This window comes from Sceloporus occidentalis, unplaced genomic scaffold (assembly GCF_023333645.1).
Source record: "Sceloporus occidentalis isolate IW3139 unplaced genomic scaffold, rSceOcc1.0.p SCAF_2, whole genome shotgun sequence".
NCBI lineage: Eukaryota > Metazoa > Chordata > Lepidosauria > Squamata > Phrynosomatidae > Sceloporus > Sceloporus occidentalis.
The window spans coordinates 131,533,036-131,539,330 of record NW_028316982.1 but is presented as its reverse complement, the minus strand read 5'-3'; positions in this window follow the sequence as shown (position 1 = coordinate 131,539,330).

The following is a 6,295-nucleotide window of genomic DNA, read 5'->3' as shown; positions in this document are numbered from 1 at the left end:
GTAGCACCTTTGAGACTAACTGCAAGAAAGAAGTTTGGCAGCATGAGCTTTCATAGACTTAAGTCTATTTCCAAATGCATTTGAGGGAGTAGACTTAAGTCTACGAAAGCTTATGCTGCCAGCTTCTTTCTTTCAGTCAGTCTCAAAGGTGCTACAAAAGTTCTGGACCTAATCCACACTATATTTCTTTATTCTTACAACACCAACAGAAATTCACAATTTTGATGAAAGATTTAGACGTACATATTTTCAAATTATGTTTTGTGTGTTACTTTGCAAAATAATCTGATAGCACTGTTTCAAAAGTATTAAGCATTGGCAACCAAAACATTGGGAAAAGAGCATTGTATTTTGCCCAGTGTACTGGTTTCTAGAAATTCAATTCAGGGTAAAATATTAGAATTTTTGATTAGCAATGAAACTGTTTTATGTCCTTTTAAAAATATTTTCCATAATGAAAATATCAGTTTCTTACCAATTTTTCTGCAGGCAGAATTGCATGTTATGTATGTTATATTTTATACCTATGTGCCTTTAATGGTTTTCATTATCTCCTCCTCACCGTTGGGCTAAGCTGTATTGTAAGGTCCAAGGTTGAATTTCTCCCTGACTGCTTATTGGACATGCTGTCCTACTGACTACATAATGTAGGTGTATTTTCTGTTGGGATGTAAGGTCAACAAAGGAGGCAAATCCTATCTAGATGATCCTTAAGTATGGGGTAATTGACTGCATGGCAATGTAATGATACTGACAATTGATTTCATTTATTATTTCATTTTATTAGATGCATTTATATACTGCCTTGCCTCCAGTGAGCTCAAGGTAGCATATGTGGCTCTCCTTCTTAGTACTTTATCTTTACAACCACCCTATGAGTAAGCAATTGTGGTCCATAAGATGCTTTTGGACTAGCATAAATCTTCAGGTTTATGCTTTGATTGCCCTATGCAGTCCTTGTCTTGAATGGGAGCATTGCATAATGAAACACATGCTCAAATGTGCCACCAATTGCATAACCAAATGTGCATCCTATGTACATCCACATCACATGCAGTGGGCATGCCCATCAGCACAACTATACCTCTGCACCCTAGAACTGGATGCAGGTATGCCACATTGGACAAAAGTGACCAACTGTTTTTGTAGGGTAACAATGCATGTGCAAGATAACAGAAAGATTCTGGCTATTATATTTTAAATGAGATATTCTGGTAGTCCCATATAATCAGTGATCTTTAAGGCATAGAATATTCTTGATTAATTAAAGCAAATTCACAACAATTTTAAAATATAATTTGATGGGTAGGGACTTTCTAAGTCTTCAGTTTAAAAATTTTCAGTGACTTTACATGCCTAGATTGGTAAACATCTTCCTTCAGTATACATACTATGGCATACATTATTATTGTTATCTGCCTTCAAGTTGATCTCAAGTCATGGAGACCTTGTGGATGAGACATCTCCAAGACTCCCTATCCTCCACAGTTCTGGTTATGTCCTGCAAAATTCATATCCAAGACCTTCTTAACAGAGTTCATACTTAATAGAATATGTTGTCTTCTTGTCTTTCTACATCCCTCCAACTTTCCCAGCATCAATGTCTTTTCCAGTGAGTCATGCCATCTCATGATGCAGCCAAAGTACGATAGACAACCTTAACTTGATCATTTTGTTTTCCAAGAAGATTTCAGGTTTGATCTGTTGCAAGACTCATTTGTTCATCTTTTTATCTGTCCACAAAATCCTCAGCACTCTTCTGCAGCACCACATTTCAGATAAATTTATTTTCCTCTTACCCATTTTCCTCACTGTCCAGCTCGTGCATCTGTACATGGCTTGTACAATTCTAACTTTCATGCTCAATTCTATATCTTTACAGTTTAGAATATTTTATAGTTTTTTCATAGCTGCCCTCCCCATTCCTAGTCTTCTTCTGATCTCTTGACTGCAGTCCCCATTCTGATCAATGTTTGATCCAAGTTACACGACCTCTTCTACTATTCCAGTTTCCTCTTTGTCTAGATTGGATTTGTGTAGATTTTCCATATACCTGTATAGAAATACTGAACTTGTAAAGCTACAGTGTATTGAGCAATGGTTCAGATGTAACCACAAACCATAGTTAACTATTATTAGCATGTTCTCCTCCCTTTCATGCTCAATGAGAGCATGAGTGAACCTTCTGTCTATTTGGAAAGCCTGTGTTTTGTCATATTCATATTTGGCAAAAGATGGTTTACTTAAATTTACTTCACCAAGCCTGGCTGTTAACCCAGTTAGTGTGGTTTGAACCTTTAATTTTCATTCCCTTATGCATGAAGAAGAGGAGTGTGTATGCACTCTCAATGCCATGTTGGATTATACCTGGCCTGAACCACTGAATCAGATCACTGGTCCATTTAACTCAGGAATGTCTATTCTGCTTGTGGTTTGTTAACATCTTTGGCTCGTTCCCACTGCCTCAGATTTAAATAGGAGATGACAGGGATTGAGTCTGGGATCTTCTATTTGCAAAATCTTTGTTCTAGCACTGAGCTTTAGCCTCCCCACCCCTATGTTCATGTCATTAAAAGGTTTCTCTGGCATTCCATATAATGGATGTACACAATATGTTCTATTCTTAGTTTAGAAAAACTTCTTGGTCACCACCTAATAAAATCATTTGAGGTTGACAAGAAATTTTAAATTGGAAATTAAGTCCATCTTTTTCTTTTTCTTTTCATTTTTTTAGTTCTGCAGCTCATTTGTCATTGCAGGTAGAGGTTGTAAGTCCCATATATTAAGCAACAAACTTACAATTTGAAAAGTGCTCTTAAGAGATTCTCAGCATTGTTTCATTGCCAGACCTTGCAAATGCATAGTTTCCATAAAGGTAAAATGGGTATTTTTGTATTCTGTAATATCAAGTTATGTTTCAGATGTAATTTTTTATTTGAAAAGTTTTGTAATTTATATTTGTCCTAAACTGTTTGATACAAATATTTAAAATCTGACTGTATGTATATTTAATGTTTGAAAATTGTTTGTACAGATATGGATTACTGGTGCACTTTCTTAATCCCAGTGGGGGAAAAACAGCAGCTAAAATGACTATTTGCCACTAGCAAATGTGATATATTTCTTTGTTTTTTATTAACTTAATAGCTTTTGATTAATATTAACTTAATAGCTTTTGATTAATCTTATCAGTGTTACTGAGAAGTCAAGGGTCATATACATTATTAAACGACAACTGTTGATAATTTTAGGTGCTTTTCACATCTGAGCTTTACTCCAGAAGCCATTTGTTCTTGGGCATTCTCTCCTATGTCAGTTTATAAATTTCAGAGAGAAAAACATTGGTTTTTGCATGAAGGGATGAGCTAGTGGTAGCAATATGCGTCTTCAAGGCTGCAGCTTTGGAAAGAAATTAACACAATGCGGCTGGTATTGCAGAAGGTATACAAAGGACCAAAGAGATTTTTAAAGACTATTTATGTAATTTTTCAACAGACATTTTATCTTATACAAATCTCGCAAATCTGTAAATGCAAAGCAACATTTGTTCAACAAATACTTAGAGGCCCATGTTACAATAATTTTATACTGTACAATAAGCATTGCTTTTGAACATTATGACTTTTTTTTATAAAAAAAATAAACATATTTCTAAGAAAACAGAGGTTGTGGTTTGCATTTTTCTCCTGCTCCCACATCCTTTCTCTGCAGATTCAGCTCTTCTGACTATTAATAGCACTATCCACATAATGCTATGGAGGTGCAAAGGTTCATAACAAAGTGGCATTCATTCAGGATGTATTGCAAAGCAGAATGGTAAATGCTCTTGCATTCACTATGAGCAAACTAAATGCAAATTATACAACAGCAGCCCTGGTTTCTTTGTAGTGTATAGCCAAACTGTAGGTGTTCACAATCACTATATTTTGATGCTTCTCTCCTTTCCATCTTGGTACAAGAGCCAGCTGTAATGCATTACAATATATGAGCAGATTGATTATGGAAATTCAGGTCTGGCTTGGCTTTGACACTTCTAATTTTAATCGCCTAGTGGGTGGAAATTGTTTTGGGAGAAGTGAATCAATGAGCAAATATGTGCTTAGCAAGAAGAAATTTAAGAAAATTGCAAGTACAGTCGGTTACCAAAATCTGCAGATGTACAAATTCCCTTGTCCTTTATGTCAGCGCGACCACATGGCTGCACCACCATTAGGAACAATGGGACTGAAGTCCTCCCTTCCTCCCCCTCCGAGGCTCATGCCGCAGACTTGGCTTCGGGGAGGTTTGGAGACGGAGGCTGGAATGTTGGGTGGAGGGAGCTGGCATTAGTGCATGGGTCTCAGAGCCTGGAGGTTCCATCCTGGGTGTTGGGCCTGGGGGGGGTCTCTGAGACTCAAGGCCTGGCTTGCTCCAGTCAATAGGCTCTGGCTTCCACCTCCAAAGCCAAGCCTCAGAGGAAGGAAGGGTGGGTGGAGAACTTCAGTCGCATTGTTCCTAATGGTGGTGCAGCTGCATGCACGCACCACCATTGGGGACAACTCAGGCTTGCCATCTGCAGATGCTGAAATCTGCGGATGGCATGTCCATGGATACCAAGGTCCCACTGTACACATTTTAGAGGCTGTGAATGTATTAGCAGTGAGAAAGATGTAGACATAAAAGAGAGAGGTTTATGGTTTTCTGTACAGAGAGACTCCTCAAGGCTACTTGCTTGATTAAACTTGCTGATTATTTGGGTTGGGATGCTGTAAATATATGTATGCCTTTGTGGAAAGTGTGTAGCAACAAACTCAAGGCCAGCAAGGTTCTCAAATGTCCACCCCAAAGCACATTCAGAACCAGGTCTGTATTAGACTGAGATCTCTTCTTTCTGCTCTGACATAAAAATCTCTGTTATTTCCTTGCTCTCCGGCCCCTTTTTAAAAAGTATGTTTATCAATTTTATGCATTTTCTCCCATTCACTATATGTGTTTTAAAAACTGCATGCATTTTACATATACAGTTTTCAAATGTGCGCATTTTTATTGTAGTTAACTGAATCAGATGTCAGCTTGGAAAAATACAGACACCCAACTGCAATTTATGTCCAGTTCTAGGCAATTCAAATTAGACCAGTTGTGATCCAAAATTCAATGAAACGAATTTCTCACTCATTTCTAGTGTTTGTTCTGCAGTAAAACCAAACTTCAGATAAATATCCTGAATAGACTACAGATTTATTATCACAGTTTTATTGTAATCACCTCTCTGAAAAAATGGTGACTGGATGCACAGAATGAAACAGAGTTGCAATAGATTATTAAATTTGTGTAGATAAGCAAAAACACTTAATCAAGAGCTCCTACCTAGGACAAATACAATTCAGAAATCAAGACTACCCAGAGATTTCTAATAAAAAGCCAAGGCAGAAATGTTTTTGCTTATGGAACGATTTATTTATAGTATTTATACCCTGTCATTCATCCAGAAAAGCTGCTAGAGCAGCGTACAATTTTATTTCTCTCAGACGTACAATATAAAGGAGACAGGACACACAAGGGAAAGGGGATGCTATGGGGAAGGGCATTAATTTCAGGAGGTGTGCTTGCTCAAAGTCCAGAGCAATGGCGGAACATGAAGAGAAGGACTCTAGCCAGTCACTGAGGCCAAGCCATGATGAGAAGCAAGGGCATATATCCAGATTGGTATGTATAAGTGCAACCTTAAAAAGGAGTGGATGTAGAAGAAGGTAGGAACTAGATGAGTAACATGAAGGATTTCACCAGCAAAATCCCTATAGTCATCAGAATATTGGGGAAACAAAGCTGACAGAGAAAATACAACTCATGTGAAAGGAAGTGGTGGCTTATTAAAATGAAGCCCACAAAAAACTATTGATGCTGGCCATGAAAGCCTTCGACTTCACATGTGAGTTGTATTGGTTTTTTTAAAAAACTATTTGTATAGTGGCTTCCCTCCCTTTAGCTTTTAAATCATCTGCAAAATGTTGGTGTGCCTAGTTATTTTTGGATGTTGGCCCATGAGCCTGTGATCCCAATATTTGTGATTTCTACAAACACATGATGCACTGTGTTTTCTTCTATCAACCATTGCCATGGTTGCTGACCAGCTTTGAACAAGGAGCTGTGGCTATTAGTGAAGTTCCTGCAGCAGAGTTTGGAAAGAGGTGTCAGAAGTAAAGAGCAGAGGAGACAGTGATAGGTAACACTTTGCTGTCTATGAAGCTGTTTGTCAGAGGTCTATGAGTCAACATGAGTGATGCTGTTGACATGAGTCAACGGTGTGGTGCAGCAG